We start from the raw sequence: 10,965 nt of genomic DNA on the forward strand, positions 1-10,965 counted from the left end.
CTTGAATAGAACTCGTCTTGCTGGCAATATCCACCTTGTTGAAATTGTTGAGGTTCATCCCACATATAATCTGAATTACCTCTCCAATCTGAATTGCAAGCTTTGGAAAACATGTTGCCCCTTGATTGGTTATGGCCTTGATATCCCCAAACATCTTCATTTGCAGAAAATTGAGGACTTTGATATCTTTGCCCATAGGGCACATCAAATGTAGGGACACTTGGCATTGTGGTCCGTTCGGCATTATGAGTCAATTGAGCAGTGAGCTGTGCCAATTGAGCTTGAATGGTCGCAAGTGCCATGTCTTGCTCCATTTGTACCTAAAATCAAAGAAAGAAAAATAAATCAAATATCAAAAGTAAAATACACAAACACCAATATAAACATAAACAAAAACAAAAATAAAGGGATTAGCAAAGTTGCTAATCCCCGGCAACGGCGCCAAAATTTGATGCGTAAAATAAGTTAACACACAAATTTAACCCTCTTTTTGACAATTGTAGTATAGATGTAAGTAGGGTATCGTTCTAGGCCGGGGATTAGGAGGGATTGCTAATCTATTCTAAATTAATTTAAAAATATTAAACAAGACTCAAGGACACAAAACTAGGCTAAAAACTCTAATAACTCGAAACACACTTAGAATGACTCAAAATAATGAAAACAATCAAATTAGACACTAGGAATTGAAATGGACGGAAATTGAATTAAAAGACTAACAACAATGAAAACTAACTAAATAATATAATTTAATAATGGTGGGGGGGGTTTGGTTTTGACGAGAAGTAAATTAAACTTAAATAAATTACAGAATTGACAAAAGCATGAAATTAAGGTGAAAGGATAGGTGACGGACTAGCTAGAGGGTTCTTCTCCACACATGACACATATGCAACCTAAATTGATTTTCAGTTGTTCTTTCAATAAATTGTAAATCTCAACGCCCCAAATTAACCGTGAATTGCACTAATTAACCCTCAGTTTTTCCACAAGTTATTGGGTAGGATGATTGCATACGACAATCCAAAACATTCCCTACAAGTTCCCTACATGAATTGCATAATAGAGATACAAGCAAGAATCATTAAGTTCTATGAAAAACATAAGCATTGACGAGGCACTTGAAGGAATTATTTTGTAAAACATGTTCATTTGAGCAACATCATATAGCATGCAATTAACAATTAAAAGGCGGAATCATGCTTGTATGTACTCAAAAACAAAACATGACCATGAAATTCAAAGCCTAGTAGATTGGTGAACCAATAATCAACTCAAAAACAAAGTGAGTTGAAATTAATACCTTTGTAGATTCCTCTTTGCATAAGCAAAGGCTAATCACCCAAAGAGATAAGGGCCTTCATTCCTTGCTTCTTAGATCCATGGATTTGGATGGAAGAATAGGTTCTCCAAGTTCCCAAAATTGAGAACCTCTAATTCTCGACACCAAGGTTCGATTGTAGAAGAAATGAGTGACCTTGGAGTAGTAGGATTGCTAGATGTACCCTCCAAGGTGTTGGCCTCTTTAGAGAGAAAATGGAGAGACAATTCTCACCTATTTTCCCCAAAAATAAACCCATTTATCACTTAATGAATATTTGGCTATAAAATCATTTATATAGTCACTTCTTTAAGTGACCTAAACAACCAAAACCCTAATTCATTTCATCATGGCTGGCCATTTAGGGGATTTTTGGGCTTTTGGGCTTTAATGAATCTTTATTCATTAAATTGTCATACAACTTAAGTTAATGGGCTTGACGTTCGAAGCCCATTGGGCCTTAAGGTCCAAAACTATCCCGAAGTCTTTAACGAACTTATTCGTTTGATTAATTAACATATTAATTAATCCTTGCCATAAATAAATGATTAAACCATTTAATCATTCTTACTCATTTCCGTTTAATCTCCAATCTCCACCTTTCACGGTGTGCGATCCATTAGGTTCCTTTTAGCGAGGTAGTGGGCGATTAAAACCATTTTACATCGATTGTGAATTGAAACTATTTTCAATTCTCCCTTTAGTGATTATACACGTCTAGGGCTTCCACAAACCATGGTTGACGCCTAGCAGCATGTCATGGTTACCCAAGCTAATCAGAAGAGGTTTAGAGAACCTATTCAGTTCGAGATTACAAATGCAATACGGTCCTTCTCTAATCTAATACTCTTGACCACATTGTTTGGTTTGATAGTTTATTTTCTCATTTCTACTATCCAATGTGTGTCTTGTGCTTATATGATTACCTTGAATGTGATTAGGAACGCATTCCCAAATCTCATTCATACTCTGGCCAGAGATTCAAATCATATCAGAGAGTATTCTCCTTCAAACGGTTTGAAGGTTAGAGATCCCTTGTTGCGCATTCACTTGTCTCCATAGCTAAGCGGCTTGACCCCAACGATGCCGTGGACACCCTCCTGGTGGGATGACTTTGACATAATCAAAGATCAAGGTCTTAACCACAAGACAACTATGATGCCTCAGGTCAAAGGACTACTTTGCATTATCCCAACCATGAGTTCTCATGTGACATGGAATATGAGAACTCTTCGTTGATCGCGTTCAGTGAACTCATTCTCTATTGAGCACCTACCGTACTTGTCTTGATGTCACACACACCAATGACTAGAGACTAATCACTCTCCCTGAGAGAAGACATAGTACGTACCGATCTTGACGGACTGTCAATGCCCAATTGGCAATCCTATGATCAGGAACGTTTAGGATGTGTCTACGAAAGAATGGTCTCAAGAATCTAACTTCATTAGATTACATTCTCCCAATCACAAATTCCTTGGACTTTATCGTTTTAAGCATATAACATTTATATGAGACGGCTCAAACAATAATTTATGCCCTTTATATGTTAAACTGGATTAGTTTAACATGTGAAATGTCCGTAAAGTATCATCACATGATTGGCTTTAGGGCACATTTCCAACAATCTCCCACTTGCACTAGAGCCAATCAGCTTGGTCATCTTGATGATACCTCTTCTGTAGTCATTTCATAAATGGCTGAATAGTAGGCTTAGGCAGTGGATATCTATATGTGTTATCCATAGAAGCAACCTTGAGAATAACGACGTCACCATTATACATGATTCTCAATCATGTGGTTCAGTCTCTCATTTGAGTTCGGATCTTGATGAGACCTTGATTCCCAGGCTTGAGCTATCGCCCCATTAGTGTCATACACTTTCTGGTTGGAACCGAATAGAGAGTTCATAAATGAACTTTCCCATCCAAACAACATTGTTGTAAACTTCTATATGGCAATATATCTTGCATTCATAACGGAACACACTAAAGTCATTACTTTAATGTTTCCATCCAAATATCTCTTTATTCATAATAAAAAGATATTCGTTTATCTCTTCATTCATAATGAAGAAACATCCAATGATGGATTAGATTCATAATCTAATACATTTACGCTTCCATTACGTTACTCTAATTCTTCCTCGATCTTTGAGGAATTTATCCTTTAGTATTTCTTAAATACTTAAGGACTCACTTGACAGTTGCCATGGTTCTGATCCTGGGCTTGCACTGATATCGTCTTGTACCGTTCTAGGTACAACTCATATCAATGTTTTTCATACAATATGAAATACATAAATCACCTTTCTGCGTATGCATAAAGGATTCTATTTACGCATTATTTCTTTGGGAGTCAAAGGGGCACGTTCCCTTTGAGAAGGGCAACTTGCTAGTCTCACTAGAATCGTCCTTCATATTGAAGTTTATCATCATATGAGAAACTTCCTAGCATCCATTGTCTATTATTAGGGATTGATATAATCCAATTATATCATGAAATATATCATTATAGATTTCCATCCCATATATATAGACTATATCTCCCATATACATTCTATCTTCATGTAATGTATTAAAGTCATAACTTTAACGAAGAAGTATTCTTTTCATTTCCAAAATTAATATATCATATATATTTAAATTTTAGGAACATGATTAACTCCCACTAATCTTTTGTAAAACTAGTAAACAAAAGATTTTTATGAGAAATCAAACGATTTGATCATTTTCTCATAAAATGCAAATAGCTCCCACTAACTTGCTAAGATCCATGATGGATGGATCTCTACAACTTACATGTCTTGTGATTTATAGTTTTAGACATATATTATCAAGACTATCTTAATAATGGTTTCGGAAACCCATATTATGTCAAAACATTGAATCACCATTTAGTTGTAGCTAGCAATCTTCGAATTAATTGAAACCATGACTATCTCAAAGATGGTTTCTTCAAAGTCAACCATTCTCTTTGATTGTAGTCACCTTAAGCTACCAATTAGCTATGAAGGTTTCATTATTTCGAGTCAAATGGTACTTTACCATTTTCTTGAGTATATATCGTATATGCACTCAATGTAGTCATAAAGTTCAAAACCATTCAACTGAGACGGTTTATAAATCCTTATCGACTACCTTGGAGCTTGTGGTATAGGAACTAGGTTGTTATATTTGTTGATTACTATCTTGTCTCTCAAAGAACCCATTCTTCGAGTTCTATCTCTCGTTCATTTGCTCTTAGGCAAATCACATTGTAGAATTACAATGAACTACCCAACAAAACAACATTTGTTAGTTGGTTTATAGAAGCGATATCCAAAAGTTATTTTAAGGATATCCTACAAGATTGTTATCAAACAAATATTGCTTATTAGCACACAACCCCAAATCTTTAACATGCTTAAGATTTGTCTTTCTTTTCCAACTACATCTTATGGAGTCATGAAAATATTGGAAGATCTTCTCATTGACAATCATATTGTTTTTAGAAGTATATATCCTATATATGGGTAATAGATAACATCTAACGAACTAAATCTTATTCAAGTTCGTTCTTCTCCTAATGGAGAAATACATTATCTTATGATGCTATTTTCCTTGATATCTTTCAAGGAAACTTATCTAAAGTGTTATCTTTCCTTGGATCAAATCTAAGGAGGTAAATACTTTAGATGTCTTACTCATCAACTTACATTTCTTGAATTCTTTGAAACATTTTACAAAGTATTCGGACTTGTGTTTATTCAAAATAAACTATAGTCCAACCGAGAGTGATCTTCGGTGAATGTTATCCAACATGAGTAGTATTATGTTTGTGGACAAGTGCCACTAACATCTAAGTGAATTAACCTCAACAACTTTGTGATTCTTTCTTCTTTCCAAAAGAATAAAGATTCGAACATTTCGCCTCCATACAATTTTAACAAGAAGGTATAGGATCCGGACCTAACGATCCAAAGCGTCCATGTATGACCAACTCGTAATTTATGTTTTTAGAGGAATCACAACTTAGTTGGGATTAGTCACTTCCTTGCAACCTTTTGGGTTTTAAGCATCATTATTTTCTAAACAGTTAACACTACCATATTATCTCTACTATAGAGACAATTAATTAGATTACCATAATCTAATCATTGATTAATAAAGAACATTGTTTTGTCAAACAAAACATATATCCATTTCACATAGTGACGGAATTTAGTTCCTTAAAATTGGAATATAAAGACAATCTATGTTTTTCCAATTTCTTTGGTAGTTCATATGAGGAAGTAAGTACCATCTGCTTTCGCAGAGATCTACATTTGATTCACGCTTCGAATGTGAAGTACTTTCTCTTCTTTCATTAATCTTCTACTTCTTATTAGCCACACTTTTACAACGATTGTAAAACATAGTCACTAATACGGAATCATGCATTCAAGTAGAAGAACCAACTGTTTTGAACTATTCAAGAACAATTTACAACACCTTCGAAAGGTGTGTCCTTGACACTTGCAAGACATTTCTTGCAAATACCCCTTCCAATGTCCATCCTTTCATAAAGAAAGTTTGTTCCCTTAGAGTTATTTATCTTCTTTATTTGACTTTCACCTTTGACTACATTAGTCATGGTCCCTAAACTCCCACTATCTCTCTTGAAACCTTTTTTCAATTGTGTTATACACATCAAACAATTTTGGAGAGCATGTGGTTTATTGTTCACTACATAGTTTACAATAAACTTAGTGAACCATTAGGATAGGGACACAAAGGTGAAGTCCTTGCCTAGTTTCCGTCTCATTAAGTGGTTTATCACTTCAACATTCAATGATTCAAAATCATCATAAGTCCATGTTAATGGACTACTTTTGTCAACCAACCATTATGTTCTAAACATAATTACAAACTTTAAAGAGTTGTACAAGGCAACTCTTATTTCTTCATACAACAAATTGTAAGTGAAGAATCATGGCACATAAAGTGTCCATGCCTTTGTGCTTTCTTCTCAAGTTCTTTGTTCATTTAATCAAAGAAACAAGCACTAAGTGTTTGCATTGACTAAGAGTTGTTCAAAGCAACTCCTATTTCTTCATACAACAAATTGTAATTGAAGAATCATGTCATTAAAAGTGTTGTCCTCTTTATGATAGACCTTTTCTAACATATTCTTCTAATGATACATTATCAATAGTAAGATTGTGAGGATGAGACTACTTAGATACATATGCAATCCTTTTAAGACATTCTTTGGGATTGTGGTACCTAAGTCCGTAAACTAAACGTTCGGTTTTTATTTGTCAAGTGGTGGATAGCGTTTGCAAATATATTGGTAATCAAATACATAACGAATATAAATTGATTGATTTTAAGCCATTTGATTCGGGTCTTTAAATCAAAATAGCACCACCCACTATTTTTGGCAAATTCCATATCCCTCATTGGAATTCGAGAGTTTTGGATGAAACTCCTAGTAGGTTATGGGAGGCTCACTACTACCAAGCCCACCTCAGAATTATATCATGTTGGCTAGCGTTAATAATAATGAGAGAGTACGCTTACTCATTTGCAACAACCTCTTGCAAGTACCCATCTAGTTTGGCCTCTAGAAAATGATGCCTCAGAATTATATCATGTTGGCGTCATTGTACTTAGTTAAGTCATTCCCACCATGCCTAGTTCGTGTAGGTGTTCAAGCATAGCCTCAGAATTATATCATGTTGGCTAAACTCGTTGCCTACCTCACTTCATCATGTATGTATATAGAACTCCTCCTGAGTGTAAGCACGCACTTTGTACTCCCCCATTATAGGGTGAAGCCGGTGTACGAGTCACAAACGATCGGAGCCTACCACGGTGGAAGGCCACGAAAGAGTGTTCAAAGCACTCTCCGTTTATCAACTTAATATTGGTTTGGTTGAGGGTTTTGTGTCTCATCACATATAAACATACATTTTAATCTCTATTAAAACTATTTTGGTCCTATTACAACTATTGGTCCATCCCTTTGTTTTAGTTGTACATAATACTCCCACTATGCTTTTAAAACGATTTTTAAAGCAAGAGTATATGATACTACTAACATAAACTTTGCATTCATTTGATGGACTACATAGTTGCCTTAGGGCCTAAGGATGATTATGAACCTTTGTTTAGATTCAACACGAGCCTTGTGTTGAACCTCGGTCTAGGAATGAAGATTGATTTTAGTTACGCGTTTAATCACATTAAGGCGTGTTGTCTTATGGGCGTTGGACCCAACTACTTCATTTTCATGCATATCGTATAAAGCAAGAAAGAAGTACTTCAAAGTAAAGGTGAGCTTATGCTCATTACAACATTTGCATTTAACAAATTACTTTAAAGTAAAGAAGAGCTTAAGCCCTTTTACAACATTTGATCAAATCAAATTACAACCAAAATTTAATCTACACATTCCCATGGTTCAAACAAATTTGAAACGCCTTTCACATAGCTCAATTATATTAGGCTTAGGTTCATAATCACCCTTTAATTAATTAACACTTTAACTAATTAATGAATGCAACATTTTCATTTGGTTTTTGTATCCATAAAATTGATTTAAATGGAGCTAAACAAAATGAAAATCCAATTCTCATTTAAAGAGACAAAACAATTTTGTTCTCATCCTATTTGGGCCATCATGCAATTAACCTCAACTTTTGGGCCATATTGCAAATACAAAAAAACTTTTGGGGTCACTTTGTATAATACACAAAAGTCACAACTTCATGTAAATACAACTAGAACCCAAACTTTTAATAATGCAAAAACTTCATTAAAGGAACAAAACAATTTGCCCTTTAGCGTTTTTGGACCTAAACGTCAAAACGTAAACTTTTGGGCCAAAGTGCAAATACACAAAAGTATCAAAACTTTATGTAATTGCATAAAAGCCCCAAAAGTACTCCCTTTGAGGGAGTGGCTGGTTTTAGGGAGGGATAAGGTTGGTGTGTGTGTTGATTTGTGAGTTTTGTCAAAAACATGCAAGTGTATGTAAGATAAGATATGTTTTTGAAATAATTCAAACACAATTATTTCAATCATCATTTATACAAATATTTAACACTTTAAATACATAATAAATCATTTAAAAACATATCACATAAACTTTATGAAATAATTCAAAACTTTGAATCAAAACACCAAACCTTTTTGTTCTTGGCAAGAACATCAAGAACAATGAAGAACATCCATGAAAAACCCAAATTTTTCCATGAACTTTTTCCACCCAAAAACATTCCAAAACCATTCTTACTTAAGGGAAATAACATCTAACCAAACTAGGGTACTTAGGGGTTCCAAAGAACACATTAAAACACTTTTAACAAGTCAAACAAGAACCCAAAAATTCACCCTTTGATTTTGGCCGAATTTTCCCAAAAGCATGGCACCAAATTTTAGCTCCAATATTCATGCTCATATGAACAACATCTACAACATTTGAGATAGCAAATTTTCCAACAAAATTTACTTTCAAAGAAGCAAGAATAAAGCTTGTAACAATTACAACTTTTAGATCACATACTATGAACTACAAAACACAAAAGGATTCACCAACTACTAGACCTAGGCTCTAATACCACTTGAAGGAATTATTTTGTAAAACATGTTCATTTGAGCAACATCATATAGCATGCAATTAACAATTAAAAGGCGGAATCATGCTTGTATGTACTCAAAAACAAAACATGACCATGAAATTCAAAGCCTAGTAGATTGGTGAACCAATAATCAACTCAAAAACAAAGTGAGTTGAAATTAATACCTTTGTAGATTCCTCTTTGCATAAGCAAAGGCTAATCACCCAAAGAGATAAGGGCCTTCATTCCTTGCTTCTTAGATCCATGGATTTGGATGGAAGAATAGGTTCTCCAAGTTCCCAAAATTGAGAACCTCTAATTCTCGACACCAAGGTTCGATTGTAGAAGAAATGAGTGACCTTGGAGTAGTAGGATTGCTAGATGTACCCTCCAAGGTGTTGGCCTCTTTAGAGAGAAAATGGAGAGACAATTCTCACCTATTTTCCCCAAAAATAAACCCATTTATCACTTAATGAATATTTGGCTATAAAATCATTTATATAGTCACTTCTTTAAGTGACCTAAACAACCAAAACCCTAATTCATTTCATCATGGCTGGCCATTTAGGGGATTTTTGGGCTTTTGGGCTTTAATGAATCTTTATTCATTAAATTGTCATACAACTTAAGTTAATGGGCTTGACGTTCGAAGCCCATTGGGCCTTAAGGTCCAAAACTATCCCGAAGTCTTTAACGAACTTATTCGTTTGATTAATTAACATATTAATTAATCCTTGCCATAAATAAATGATTAAACCATTTAATCATTCTTACTCATTTCCGTTTAATCTCCAATCTCCACCTTTCACGGTGTGCGATCCATTAGGTTCCTTTTAGCGAGGTAGTGGGCGATTAAAACCATTTTACATCGATTGTGAATTGAAACTATTTTCAATTCTCCCTTTAGTGATTATACACGTCTAGGGCTTCCACAAACCATGGTTGACGCCTAGCAGCATGTCATGGTTACCCAAGCTAATCAGAAGAGGTTTAGAGAACCTATTCAGTTCGAGATTACAAATGCAATACGGTCCTTCTCTAATCTAATACTCTTGACCACATTGTTTGGTTTGATAGTTTATTTTCTCATGTCTACTATCCAATGTGTGTCTTGTGCTTATATGATTACCTTGAATGTGATTAGGAACGCATTCCCAAATCTCATTCATACTCTGGCCAGAGATTCAAATCATATCAGAGAGTATTCTCCTTCAAACGGTTTGAAGGTTAGAGATCCCTTGTTGCGCATTCACTTGTCTCCATAGCTAAGCGGCTTGACCCCAACGATGCCGTGGACACCCTCCTGGTGGGATGACTTTGACATAATCAAAGATCAAGGTCTTAACCACAAGACAACTATGATGCCTCAGGTCAAAGGACTACTTTGCATTATCCCAACCATGAGTTCTCATGTGACATGGAATATGAGAACTCTTCGTTGATCGCGTTCAGTGAACTCATTCTCTATTGAGCACCTACCGTACTTGTCTTGATGTCACACACACCAATGACTAGAGACTAATCACTCTCCCTGAGAGAAGACATAGTACGTACCGATCTTGACGGACTGTCAATGCCCAATTGGCAATCCTATGATCAGGAACGTTTAGGATGTGTCTACGAAAGAATGGTCTCAAGAATCTAACTTCATTAGATTACATTCTCCCAATCACAAATTCCTTGGACTTTATCGTTTTAAGCATATAACATTTATATGAGACGGCTCAAACAATAATTTATGCCCTTTATATGTTAAACTGGATTAGTTTAACATGTGAAATGTCCGTAAAGTATCATCACATGATTGGCTTTAGGGCACATTTCCAACAGCACTCGTTACTATGATTTGCATGAAACGTATGCCAAGAATTTACTTAACGTGATTGTGACTAGCAACCTTCACTACTTGTGAATATAAGTTCATAACGATTAGGTGAAATTCCCTTATATTCTAGCGTCAAATTCATGCATGTAAATTAAGTATGCATTCTTAATCGACATACAAAAATAAGCTATCAATCAAGTAGTTAAGCAATTTAAATCACAACTCAGAAATCCC

Source organism: Malus sylvestris, chromosome 9 (genome assembly GCF_916048215.2).
Source record: "Malus sylvestris chromosome 9, drMalSylv7.2, whole genome shotgun sequence".
Lineage (NCBI taxonomy): Eukaryota > Viridiplantae > Streptophyta > Magnoliopsida > Rosales > Rosaceae > Malus > Malus sylvestris.